This window comes from Leucopleurus acutus, assembly GCF_964270905.1.
Source record: "Leucopleurus acutus genome assembly, chromosome: 7".
In the NCBI taxonomy this organism is placed as follows: domain Eukaryota; kingdom Metazoa; phylum Chordata; class Mammalia; order Artiodactyla; family Delphinidae; genus Leucopleurus; species Leucopleurus acutus.
The window spans coordinates 59769309-59783567 of NC_139150.1; the positions used below are offsets into that span (position 1 = coordinate 59769309).

Consider the following 14259-nt stretch of genomic DNA (forward strand, 5'->3'; position numbering starts at 1 on the left):
TTTTGTGCCACATTTATTTTGTGAGTGGGTTTCATAAAAGACAGTTGCTTGGTGTTGCGAAGCTCATTATCTTGGGATTTTGTCCAGAGCTGAATTCCCTTTGTGATCAAAGGTCAAAGAGAATACATCCTAAGCTATTGAACCATGCTGATTTCATGGGCAGGCCACATATAGTCAAATGAGAAGGAGGGAACTTTCTCTGCAAATACTTAAAGATATTTTACTGAAAAGCAAAGACATTTTGCACAGGAACAAGTAGAAGTAGTCTCTATAATGTGTGTGTATGTATATGTGTGTGTGTGTATACACACATATATACATATATGCATTTGTGTGTGCTTTGCTAAGTAAAATAATTTTAGAGTTGGTAGCAATCAATCAATGCTCACACCTGCAAAGTGCTTAAACATTTATAAAAGGCTTCCACAGACATTCTATTAGTTGACTTACAGAATGGGAACAATTTATAACAACGAGTAATTTCAGCCTCAGAGGCTTAAAGAGAATATTATGCTCTGGGCTTCGTAACTCATTCATGACAGGGTAAATATTTGAACCCAGGTCAGTTTATACTATATCTGTCCCCCACACCCATGTTGATATGTTGATAACTGAACTACCATTGAGTTTTTCTGCCGCTGGTCTAGTTTCCACTTAATGTTAGTTCACACATTTATAATGTGCATATTGGGGATAGAAGCACAGAAGATCAATAATGAAGAGTACATTCGTTGATGGTAAAAATTTTTCTCCCTTTTCCTATGTTGATAAAAACAAACTTGCCCCTTCTGTCTATTAGGGATCACTCAGACCTACTCAGTCAATCTAGACAGCCCTTCACATATACTCTTGCCTTTCAAGCAGGGTTTTGCTTTTTCAGATTTGATACTGGGGAGGGTGAAAAGAGGAGATCCCATTAGAAAGGAATCTGAAGGAACGAGGTGAGAAACATCCGTGAAAAGGATTATCTGTGATTCATTTGGTATATTGAGCTAGTGACCGAGTATGGGTTAATATAGAGTTATACATTTGGCTATATTGAAGCCTTGGGTGTCAGTGTGATCACCCAAGTAGAATATGCAGTAAGAATAAAAAGGGCAAAGGATGGACCTAGAGACACAGTCTATGGGGAAGATAGATACAGGGAAGTTTGAAAGAGAACACTACCAGTATTCTTCACAAAGTTTTTTTTTTTTTTTTTTTTAAGATGTTCACATGAAAAATTAGAGTTATTTCAACTTTCAGATAAATGTACAACTTACTTATGCGTCACTGAAGTCAGAAAAATTAAGAATTGAATAACATGGTAATGAAAGTGACTTTGAAAGATTTGACAAATATTTTCTTGTTGTGACTACTTATACAATGATGCATTATTTTAAAAGGCAGTGATATTTACAAAGTGTATGATAAAAGAAAATAATCAACTTGATAAACTAAATGCTAACGTTAAACAAATATGTTAACATAAAATTTACTCAATGTGTAGCATTTATGGGATCATTTTCTACAAAATGAAAATTAGAATAAGGTAAGTGACCATAATATGTACATTTATCCATTTCAACTAGTCAAACTTAGTTATTATCAATACTAATGAAAGCACATTTCCGTATATTTAGCCTTCAAAACCCTACTCAAATTTTATCCCTTCTTTGGCATCTTTACACATTTAATTAAATAAGAATCAACTGTCTTCATTATCTAAAACTCACTCATTTAAACAAAAAAGTTAGGTATTTTTTTCTTATTATGAACTAATATATATAATAACCTATATACACATGCCATTATGTTTAAACACATACAGGATTTTACTTCCATCCTGTTTTGTAACCTCATTTTTTTTCGTTTTTAACCTCTGGAAAACATGGTGATGATTTTTTCATGACCACTTTCTATAATACCTTTTCTTATGAAAAACTTGGATGATTTATTGTAAAATTTTGTATTTTATTGTAAAATTTTGTATTTTCTGACTATCAATATACATTGTGAAGACATCAGAAAAGTGTTAAAAATAAAAATAGAAAAATCATGCATGTCATTTTCTCTATAAACGCACAAGTGTTATCTATAAAGAATGTTTAATCCGCTTTTTCAATTTTAAAAGTATACCTGCTCCTTCTACCATATCATAAATATTCTTCTAAACTATCTGTTTTAATAGATCTATAGAATTTCACTCTTTGAAAAAAATCTATTTGATAAATACTATCCAATTAAGTATTTGGGCTGTTCATTATTTTCACTGATATTACAACAGACTGAGAAATATCCTTTAAATCTTTTCATACATCCATAATTATTTTCTTACATTAAATCACTAGATATAGAACTGCTATTTATTAATATATTTGATAAATAGACTATTTATTGCATGTTTCTTCTATCTTTTATAGCACTTGCTATACTATTCTGGGATTGGCTTATCTTTTTTACTAATCTTTGAATTTGTGGAAGGAAGATATTCTATATAAATTAAAATAAGACGTGTATAGGTCCTACTATCTAGATCTTAAAAAGTATAAAATTTTTTAAATTATATTGTATAAAATATATTCTGCCCCTGAAAACTATAGTGTATTACTCTAGTCAACCCACATAAGTTTTATATTCATGTGTCTAGGTGATATATACATTCTGGCTTATGAATTCATGAAGGTACAGACTCAGGGAGGATTGTAATTAGAAGCTGTGCAACGAAAGGTGTATTTGACCTTTACTTTTGATCTCTTGAAAACCAGAAATCAAAGATTCTTTTGAATTACTGGATTATCTGCCTGCTCTAATGACATGACTCTGCAAGTGACAAAATTCAGGGTCCTTAAGGGTAACTCAGCCCTTAGGTGCCTGCCATTAAGGAGGGTCTGAACCAATGTGTCAGTTTGAAATGCTTAATATGTAACTCTGTGTTCCCACTTAGGTCACATAGAAATAGCCTTCCCTCTTTAGCCCCAAGTACTATATGAAGTTTTATCTTTTATTCTACTTATACTTCAGGCATCGACCCTCATTTCAGAAAGAAACCCATCCTTAACTACCTGTTCTATTACTTAAAGTTAAAAAGAAGAGAAAGAATATCCAATGACTTTAAAGCACTACAGAATTTTACAACTACTATAATCTTTTAAAGAAATGCCATAGCCCGGTATCCTAAAAGGCTCAGTGGAGTTACTTTATGAACTGTGTGTATATAGGAGTACGAAAGATGCATGTACTATGTCTTGGAGAACTGAACTCACCTGGACCTGAAGCCCATCACTTCCTTCAATGCTGGTGCCAACATGCCATCAGTCAGACACCCTTAACTAGAGTTATCATGGGCCAGGAACTGCTTGCTTTTTATTCCCACCTGGAACAAAATACAGTGTCAGTCACATTTTTTTTCATGTTCCTTCAGCATAATAACATATTCATTGTGTTATCTTTTCCTGTCACATTAGACTCTCATTTATCAGAATGCTCAACACAAAGGAAAGTGTAAACTTTTCACCTCTATAATTCACACCTCAGTGATTAATACAGCACCTGTGTGAGTCAAAGGGACCATGGACATTTTATTTCCTATAAAATGTTCCTTATAAAAGATTATTTTAGTGCAATTATTACTCTCCATTTGGTTTAATTGATGTGTTAATTTAGGAAGCCATTTTCTATACATTGTCCTCAGAGACTGTAAGTCAAAATACATTTTTAAACCCCAGAAAGAAGCTAATGTTGAAAATATTTCAGTTTCAGAATTCCGTTTTTTTCCCCACCACAAAAAGGAATCTCAGTAGGAAACAGAATTTAATAATGCAATTCCATCAGTTTGATGCCTGCCCTATTTTAAACTCTTCAAATTGAGAGACATTGACGAAGAACACTCATGTTTCCTCAAATGCACCAGGGTGTTGCTGCTTTGGAACACAAGATGAAAATAGACCTTTCAACTACTTGATAAAATTACAGCCTTCGTTAAAACCTCAGAGCTGAGTTGCCTTTGTGAATGGGGTGTGTTAGGACCTTCCAGTCCCCACAATTAGAGCCACCTAATCTCCCCAGTGCTCTCAGCCATACTCCAGTCCAATGCACAATCGGGGAGGTTTAAGGAAACATCCAAGAGATATAGCAGTGTGCCAATCGTGCTGCCATTTGTCCAGCCAGCACTTGCTTTGCCTTTGACCCCTTCCCCGGGATCTGGAGTTTACCCTGAACTTAATCTCAAGATGGGGCTCCTGCTATTTGCTGACCTTCCTCCTGCTGCTCACTGCCTAGCCAAACCCTCAGAACCAGGGCTGAGCAGGTGGATCTACCTGCCAGGGCTCCCTCTTTCTTCTTGTTATACCTTCTTGGCACTAATTGCTTATTTGACTCACCACCTGATACCTGGCACCACCCTCTGTGAGTGAATCACGTGGCTCCATGTACTTCAATACATGCAAACCCTGTCTTCAAGGGTCAATTTAGCAACCACCCGTTTTGTCCTATCTTGCTATTCACTTGGATTAAGAGTTTCTGTCTAGGTAGTGCAATGGCAAACATGCAAGAAAGGTCTCCTTGGATTCCTTTATAGAACCCAAACCTTAAGAATGATTTTTCTTTCCTTGAAGTCCTCTTAAAATTCAGATTCCTCTCTGTCTGGAATCCATCCCATCCCTTTCACGTCTTAAACTACTGCGACAATAGACTTTCATCAGCTCTCACTTAGATAATAACTTCCTAAATGTTGATATGGTGCCAACTGAAAACAGATGGCACTTTAAAATTAGGATAATTTGAAGAGACTTTAATAAAAAACTTATTTACAAAACAGTGGGTGGTATGTAAGGAAACCACAAGGGAAGGTGAGTTGTTCTCACCCCAGGCCTGCAGGGACAAGAACACAGAACAGTTACTGTCACCTAGGAGTCAGGCATGCAGAGAAGGCCTCCTGGAAATTAGCAGTGATCTTTCCTTGGGAGTCCCAGGTAGCACAATAGCTCTACCTACATGTATAACTCTAGACAAATAACCTAATTTTTTTTATTTCTCAGTATCATTATCTGTACAATGGGGATAATATGTACTTCAGAGTTTTGTTACAATTAGACGGCATAGTGTACCTAGAGCACATACCAAGTACTTAACATTAGCAGTAGTGGCAGTAATTCCTCCCAAAATGTAAACACACACACACACATACACACACACACAGTCTCGCTGAAGTCTTCAGCCCTTGTTCCAACAGTCCATGTGTTTAAGTCTGATTTTCCTAAGTGTTCTCCCTTCTACTTAAGAATTTTTTCTCCCCCCCCCCCACCATGCCAACTCCTGTTGCCTAGAAAATTCTTACTCAGATTTTAAAGTCTGTAATATGATGTGAAGGCTCTCTCTGGTCTCTCTCAGGAAAGGGGAATCATGCCCTGTTTCTCCATGACACACATCACTCCGCAAAGCAATTAGACCATGCTTGTCCTCTTAGTTGACTGTGAACTCCCTGAGGGAAAGAAAAGCTTAGGTCTGACAGATCTGTATCCTCAGAAGGAGGTTCATTGTCCCTCAGAAGGAGGTTCATTGTCAGATTCTTAGTAGATACTCAATAAATATTAAGTGAATAAATCAATAGGTATTACTAGATTAAGTCTGTTCCAATGTAAGGAAAAGGCTCAGTAACTCCTTCCTTCTTTGCCCATAACCTGTAACCAACCTGTAACCAACTGCTCATGGTGGGGACTAAGAAAGTCAAGAAAACTGAAGAGATCCCAAAGGAAAATCCAAGTAACTTTGTCATTTTTTCTGGGACAGCCTTGCTGGAAAATTCACCTCATTCATTTCAAGTGTGCCAGAAGCACTAGTCCTAATTGAATTCATTCAGTAACTCAAAAAACTACTTAACTCCGACTACAAACACCTCTATGTATCTGATGCATTAGAGTAAGAAAACAACCAGTTGAAATGCCAACATTCTCTCAATGAGTAACCAAAAGTTTTTCCCCTCCAATTAAATATATTCTGCTTTGTGAATAGGTCATTAATTTGCATCAGTCTAAGTCTCACAAAATGGTATAAAGGACAAAGTCTCACTCCCACTTGCTTCCATCCCTTTCCATTTGTCACCATCAACAAGACAACATTTACTGGCATCTGTGTGCCCTTGCTAAATTTCTTCCTGCAAATACAGTTATGTATGTGTATTCTCACTCCTCACCCCCCCCTTAAAAAAGCTGTATGCCTTACCCACTACTCTGAGCCTTTTTTTCCACCCAAAGTAACTCTGAGGTCTTTTATACCAGCAAATAAACAGTATCTTCATCATAGTCAGCCTCATGTATTTCTGTTCTGAAATACCGTAAGTTCTTTAACCAGACTCCCCAAAGATTTGTTTTTCAAAACTGTCACTGTTATTAAGAGGCTATAGTAAATGACTTAGTATAAGTAAGTTAGTATCTCATAGGTCCCCCCATCTGTAGGATACATTCCTACAAGTATGTAGAGGGAGGTCAAAGGTGAATGCATTTGTAACTTTCAAATAGATTGACAAATGACCCTCCTTGAGAATCAAACAAATTTACGCTCTCACCAGCAGTCTCAAAAATTATGAGTGGGTTTAGTATCTTTTAGATACACAATATCCCTTGTTATCTTTGTGAAATTTCTATCAGCCTTCACCATTTTTATCATTCCAACTGCAATTCAACACATTCTTTCTTATACTGTGTGTTTTCAAAATGAAGCAGTCATTAATGACATGAGCAAAATATTCCTCTATGTTTAGGTTTTTTTAAACGTTTGGGCCCAGCTTCCTGCAATCCTATACATTCTGGAAAGCTCAACATCAAAAGGAGGTCCCACAGTGTCCTCTGGTGGCAACCTGCTTCATCGCATCTTCCCTGCATTAACTTTGGGGCAGACGGTTGATATCAGACTCTGTTAGCCTCTTAGCCTAGTCAAGTCTCTTCACCCCTAACACAATATGAAACTACACCCATGACTTTAGAACTAAGTCAGCCTTTAAGGAACCAAATTTGTGCTTTCAACAAATTGGTGGGTTTCCTAATAGGCAGGGTTCATTTCTTTGTTTTTTTGTTTTTTGTGTGTTTTCTTTTTCCCCTAGTTGCTTTTAAATATGTCCTGGAGTACATTCTCAGTGAGCTGCAGTGCAGGCTTGTATGGGCAGTCAGGCTCTGCTTCAGCCTTCCATCTCTATCAGTGAAATCCAAAGGACTATCATCACTCTGTAGAAGTTCTAGTACTAAAAATATCAAAGCCAGCTTAGTCAGAAACCTGAAATTCATTTCATTTCATTCATTCATTCCACAAGTATTTGGAATACTATATGCAGTGTCCTAAGCGCTTGTGAATTTTTCAGTAAAGAAAGTAGACAAAAAAAATCTGTCTTCTTGGAGCATGTCTTCTAGTTGGAGGAAACAGAAAACATGAAATTAAGCAAATACACCATATTAAAAGGCATGGGTCTGTGAGAGAGTATATGGGGGAGGGGGCTGTTTCAACTTGAACTAGAAAGAGAGGGTTGGCCTCTTTGAGACAGTAGCATCTGAGTGCTAACTTGAAGGAGGGACAGGAACTGTGCAGTCCCCAGGAGGAAGGGCCTCCTAGGACACGGAGGCAGCCTGAAGGCCATAGCCTACTTGGTAAGTGTAGCAGTACACACGAGAAGGATGCCCTTTGAGAATAAACAGACCTTTCCACCCAGCTGCTAGGAATGCTGTCAAATGTCAGCCCCAGTTCTCATCCCACTTTGAAACTGGCCTAAGCTGGTTGTGCTGTGTCACCAAGGCTTCCCTCAAGGTCAGCCTTGCACCCCATGATTAGTGGATGCCAAGCGTAAAGGTCTGGTCTGTAGTCACAAGGCAGGACAGCTCCCTGGGTTGCTAGCTGAGGCTTTTGTGGAGATCGCAGTGAAGCCCATTTTGCTTGCCTACCCCTACTTTCTTCCCCTTTCTCTGACAGGTGTTGATCCCCAGAACACTCCCCATAAACTTCCTGCATACTCCTTTGTTTCAGTGTGTGCAGCTAGGTATCAAATCCAATAAAGCATTCATTAATTCTTACAAGTATTTAGTCAGTGTCTACCATAAGCTAGCACTAATTTTGGTGCTTAGAATATAGCAGTTAAAAAAATTGTTTTTTCATATGAAGATTAAATTAGTACAGAAGGCAAATTTAGTAAGATACATTGTAAATAACATAGCAATTAATGCTAAGGCCAAAAACAATCAAAAGTCTATAAGCAATGTCTGGGAGGAAAGTTGCAATTTTTTTAATTGGAAAATTTTTAATCAGTAACTTTGTATAAAATTGAAGTATATGCAATTTCATAGATAAGAGTCAGGCAAATTCTTACAAAGTCAAAATCTGAGTAAAGACCTGAGGGAAATGAGGGCATCAGCGTTGTGGATAACTAGGAGAAAGCATTCTAGGCACAGGAAACATGAAGGACAAAGTCTCCGAGATTAGATTGTTTAAAAAACAGCATGAGGACTTCCCTGGTGGCACAGTGGTTAAGAATCTGCCTGACAACGCAGGGTACACCAGCTCGATCCCTGGTTCGGGGAGATCCTACATGCCACAGAGCAACTAAGTCCATGTGCCACAACTACTGAGCCTGCGCTCCAGAGCCCGCGAGCCACAACTACTTAAGTCCGTATGCCTAGAGCCCGTGCTCTGCAACAAAAGAAGCCACCACAATGAGGAGCCCGCACACCACAATGAAGAGTAGCCCCTGCTCGCCGCAACTAGAGAAAGCCCACGCACGTGCAGCAACGAGCGCAGCCAAAAATAAAATAAAAACCAGCACGAGATCCAATTTGTTAGGAACAGATTGAGACAGAAGAGAAGAGGAAGTCGGAGAGTAATGAAGAGACATTATCTAAAACTGAGTAGGTTATCCCAGGCATTAGAGATACATCTCCAAATGAGATGGCAAACCAATGGAGGATTCTGAGTAGAAACCGAACAGGATGTCTCTGGCTGGATTTTGAGAAGAGAATGTAAGGGAATAAAGTCAGAAGCAGGGAAGCAAGACTACTGCAGCAATCTAGAAAAGAGATGAACGTGGCTTGAACTCGAGCAGAAACAGTAGAGGTGACAAGGAATGGTTAGAATATGGATGTATCTGAAGACAGAAAAGATGGGATTTGCCAACAGGTGCTTCATCTAATATCCCACATTGAACAATCCCATGGTTTCAGATCTAATCACAATAGGGAAAACAATGTTGGCATCTACTTGAAGCAAGGCTTAGAGAGAATTAAAGGGATCCATTGTAAAATTGGTCATTTCCAAATGCCCATTAGGCATTTAAATGAAGATATCAAATAGAGAGCTAGGTAAACGTACCTGAGATTGGTGTGTGGGGGGGGCAGTGCCTAGAAATGTAGATTTCTAAGTAATTAGAACACAGATGTTACTAAAAAGCCCCAAGATAAGGAGTGAGTATGGAAAGAAAGAGGTCCAAGGACTGAAACCTTGGGTACTTCAACTTTTATTAGAGATTCAAAGAGTGAAGAGAAACCAGCAGAGAATGAAGTGGCTAGTGAGGTATGCAGGGAAGTTAGAGAGTGGTGTTCCAGAAGCTGAGTGGAAACTGGTTAAAACAGCAGAGAATGTTGAACTGTGTCAACTCTAGCTGATAAGTCATGTGAGATGAAGACTGGGGATTGTCTTTTTTTTTTTTTTTTTGGCATTATGCGGGCCTCTCACTGCTGTGGCCTCTCCCGTTGCGGAGCGCAGGCTCAGCGGCCATGGCTCACGGGCCCAGCCGCTCCGCGGCATGTGGGATCTTCCCGGACCGGGGCACGAACCTGCGTCCCCTGCATTGGCAGGCGGACTCTCAACCACTGCGCCACCAGGGAAGTCCCTGGGGATTGTCATTTTATTTACAGCATAGAGATCATGGGTAACCGTGATAAAATGAATCTTAGTGAAATGGTGAGGAGGATGTTAGAATAGTGAGGAATAAAGACAAGTGCAGAGGGGAGATATTGAAGAGCATGTACACTATTGTCATGTACAAGTTAATGCAGACCAGATTTACCTCAAAAAGCAAGCCTTAGTAAGTTAAGACATAGAAATCCTACAAATTATGTTCCCTCAATACAATAGAAATAAGTTGAAAGCCAGTAATAAGAGGATAACACACAAACCAACATTTATGTCTGATTTTTTTTAATGTAAATAACTAGACAAGAAATATCAGTTTAATTTAAAAACAATATAAACTGAATGACAATAGAACTACTATGTATTGAAGCCTGAGAAGCCTTTTGGAACCTTTCCCTCTCTCCCATGTTTCCCCTTCACAAGCTGAATATTGCCTCTAGAAAACTACTTAGAAGATTCGCCCCACAAGCAAAAATCACCGTTTTGTACCTTATTTCTAAAATAATTTGACTATGTGCTCATCTTCCTCAATAGGCTGTAGGCAATTTCAAAGCAAGTCCTCATTTTTTTTTTGGTACGCAGGCCTCTCACTGTTGTGGCCTCTCCCGTTGCGGAGCATAGGCTCCGGACGACGCGAAGGCTCAGTGGCCACGGCTCACGGGCCCAGCCACTCCGCGACATGTGGGATCTTCCCGGACCAGGACACGAACCCGTGTCCCCTGCATTGGCAGGCGGACTCTCAACCACTGCGCCAGCAGGGAAGCCCCTTACTCATTTTGATAATACGTAGCACTCGGCAAAACAGCTAAGTAGATGGGCAGTACTCAACACATGCCTATTTAATGAATGAAAGAGATGAATTCATGGACAATTACATGTATTACAACTTGGCAAGTAGAACTGAGGGATGTACAAAGTCAGTGTATGGCTGAAAAGATGTACATTACTGAGTGGCATGTAGGACGTCAATTAAATTGTGTGGAATTAATTTTTTAAGAAAACTTCACTCTTCAAACTAGCTGCAAAAATAAACTTACAGAAAAAGTGCAGGGTTCAATAGCTGCTTACCAACTCCCAAAGGGATGCACTCCTGAGGCTTTCTCTGACCTTTCACCTGGCTCTTCCTGATGGGTACTCTTACTACAGAAGGGAAACACTTTTTTTTCTTCAATTGCACGTCTCCAAACTACTGCACCCCCAAACTTCCCCCATAGATTTTAGCTTCCTCGAGTACAATTTGGTCAGCACGAAGGCTGAAAAGTTTCTCACATAAATCCCTTAATGTCTTGACAGACATCTAAGCTCTAAAGCTACCCATGTTGTTTTTCCCAATTCATGCCTGGAAAGAAAGATATTTGCACAATAAAATTAGAAGTAAAAACTCATACGAGTCCCCCATAACATGTTTTAATTGAAGCAAAATGGTCTGTGAAGCAAAACTATGAATATGTGCTGACTCATTCTTTTTTATAATGTAAATGACAGAATGAATAATGATTATATGCATGAAAATCCTGAATTTGGAAGCCATGCAGAGAGTTCTATTTGCTTATGAAAACCAGAAAATGTCTGAAAATATAAAAGATTAGCCCAAGAGCCTAAAAATACCACAAAAAAAATCATCTTTTATAAAAAAAAAAATTACTTGGTTGAGCTAAAGAGTTATTTCCCTTTATCATGTAATCCTACATATAGAAGAAGTTTATTCAATATGGTGAACAGTTTGATTATACCAATTCCTCATTTAGCTTTCAACAATGCACCTTGGAATACTATATTAAACTTAGGTGTCAAAATCCTTTGCTAGTTATATTTAACATGAGCTCTCAGGATGACAATAAAATTAAAACTGTGGCATGTAAGCAGTGAAAGGCCAAGTTCGATTTTCATCCTCATTCTTGGTTCTCAAGACTAAACTTATCTTCCAAGAAGAGACCTTTTCTTCAGATAACATTGTGAAGCTACGCAAATATTTTTTGCACATAAAGATCTGAGTAACGTGCCTATCAAGTTTATTTTATTAAACTGGCCATCCCTGAGAGCGAATAAGTATCTCTAGAGAGAACAAATCAAGAAAGGTGGCAATAGAGGAAGACGACTCTTCAGGAACTTCATTAGTCTGGCAGGAAGCTATAGTCTCCTTGTTGAAGGAATATCCTGCTTGCAAAGTATCACTTTTTATCCCCCTTGACTTTATTAGGGGAACAGAGAGAAGGCAAAAATGAAAATTCAGAGCATGAAGAGTTGCCAGGATGTCTGTTGATGATCCTATTAGTTGTTTGCCTTTTGTGGTCCTCATTGCACAAGACCCTATTTCAAAGTCAACTTTATGAAGATGAGACTATTCCCCTCAAAGTACAGGTAGTTGTTCCCTTTACTGTACTTAGGAGCTGCACTGTCATTTTCTATCAGCACAATTATCACTGTTTTGTTTGTTTTGTTTTTAAACAGGGCTGTCCTTGCTCATGAAATAAGAATATTTCAAGAAGAGATATGCATCCCTTATTGCTGCCACTCTTTTCTTCTCCTATCTGCCCTCAACCCACTCCATCTCCGGGACCTAATATCATGCCTGGAAAACAGTAAGTTATTTTGAGTGCTTAGTGATAAAATGGCTGAAGAAAACGTGAAAAATGTCAAAGTTAAAGGCAAGAAAAAGCAAAATTTAGAGAGAAGTTAAAAGTCAAATAGCCATGCATTTCCAGCTTCTCTTTAGAGATTCATTTGTTTACTTGATGACCCAGTAGTCTGCTACATCTATTTCTTACAAAGGTATAATTTTAAGGATAAATATGCAGTACTTAGCCAAACATTTTAAAAAGTGTGCCCAAGAAACTTCTGTGATCCAATGGCAGTGACTCAGAACAATTGTTACAAAAGAGAGAGGACAATATTGTCAGCCTAACACTCCCACCAAAATTGACAGTGCCATGTAAGACATGCTCTGAGTAGGAGCAAAGGAAGAGAGGATTGAAGACATTTTATGACAATGAGAGGATAACTGCAAAAAAACAAGATGACAGTCAAAGTGTAAAAGCTATTTGAAATGAAATTAAAACATCTAGTAGTACAGTTACACTGTATAAATAAAAGAATATTCAAGAGCAGTGAGAACAATAATATTGAAGTGCACTGTAACTGATGCAATGGCAGGATGGTGGGTATAAGATTCCTGCGGTAGGGTGAAGGGTAACCAATACAAGAAAACAAGATGTTTAGAAAAACTATAAGTTACATAAAGTTCAAACAGAAGGGCAAAAAGATAGCATCAATGATTTTTTTGATATATTTTATTTTCTCCTCTAGGATCTTTGTAAAATCTTCAATTACAAAATGTTTTCATTAATGAATGTTTGAGTTCCCGATTCTTTAGACTTTAAGTAGTAGGTATTTCTAAACGTTTTAAAAGTTTTTAAGATTGAAACTAAAGCCCAGCATTCTCCACACCAGGGCTTCCCATCCTTCACAGGATATGTAGGTTTTTAAAATTCTCTTCCCCTATTTCCTTTCCTCATTTCATTTGTCCTTTATTTTTCTTACCTGGGAGTGTCCCTCATAACACTAGTAGGACAATTATTTGTTCTGACTTCTGGACAAATTGGGTTAAAGACAGTGAGAAACATGCAGGACACTGGACATACTCTGAAGAAGGATACTCTGAAGAAGGATCTGGGGGCTGGATTAGTCATTGGTCTGAAAGTAACAGATGCCATTTCTGGTTGTGTTTAGGGTGGGGATAATCCATGACACGCAAACACATTGCAAGCACTAAGACTTTTTTTTTTAACCTGTGGTTAATTAGGATCAAATGTAGGATAAAGGTTAAATACTAGCTATTTGTAGCCCTCTAATAGTACAGGGACAATGATAATTGTGGAGAGATCTGGCTTCTGTTAAATGAATTAGAAGCCTTCATTCAGATAAAAGGAATAGGCTCAGGATATCCAACTCTAACCCAAATCAAGCCATAAAAGTCCAAGGTCCTCTACTAAAGATTTTGAAGATAGTCTCATCTCCTTGAGTTGAAAGGCAGACGGCTCTGAAAAATCAGACCTAAGATTTAATTGCAAAGGTGGAAGAACTGCACAGGAAACCAAGTGTGGGGAGACCTGTAACAAAGTCATGGCCCTTAAACAGTGTGGGAAAGGAAGTCCTATGAGGGGACTTTTGAGTAGATGAGCCTGCAAATTTTGAACTCCTGAATTCCTCTGAATTCTCTGGGTCAGTAAAAGCAGTGCCCTTGGTCACTGAGAAAAGTCACAACTCCCCTTACCTGGGCAATTTATAAGGATATTACTTAAAATTAGCTTTTTCAAAAGATAATGTTAGGGCTTCCCTGGTGGCACAGTGGTTGAGAGTCCGCCTGCCGATGCAGGGGACACGGGTTCGTGC

The 14259-nt window shown here is 38.4% G+C and overlaps 1 protein-coding gene across 2 annotated transcripts in view; it reads right to left on the reverse strand.

Annotated features, from left to right (window-relative positions):
* The window catches only part of PTPRD (protein tyrosine phosphatase receptor type D), a 1574709-nt gene that overhangs the window by 1512764 nt on the left and 47686 nt on the right, over positions 1–14259 (reverse strand). For both annotated transcript variants that reach the window (XM_082842820.1, XM_082842821.1), the window contains exon 3: positions 3246–3355. The gene's annotated coding sequence lies outside the window, so the exon portion shown is untranslated. The remainder of the gene's footprint in view (positions 1–3245; positions 3356–14259) is intronic.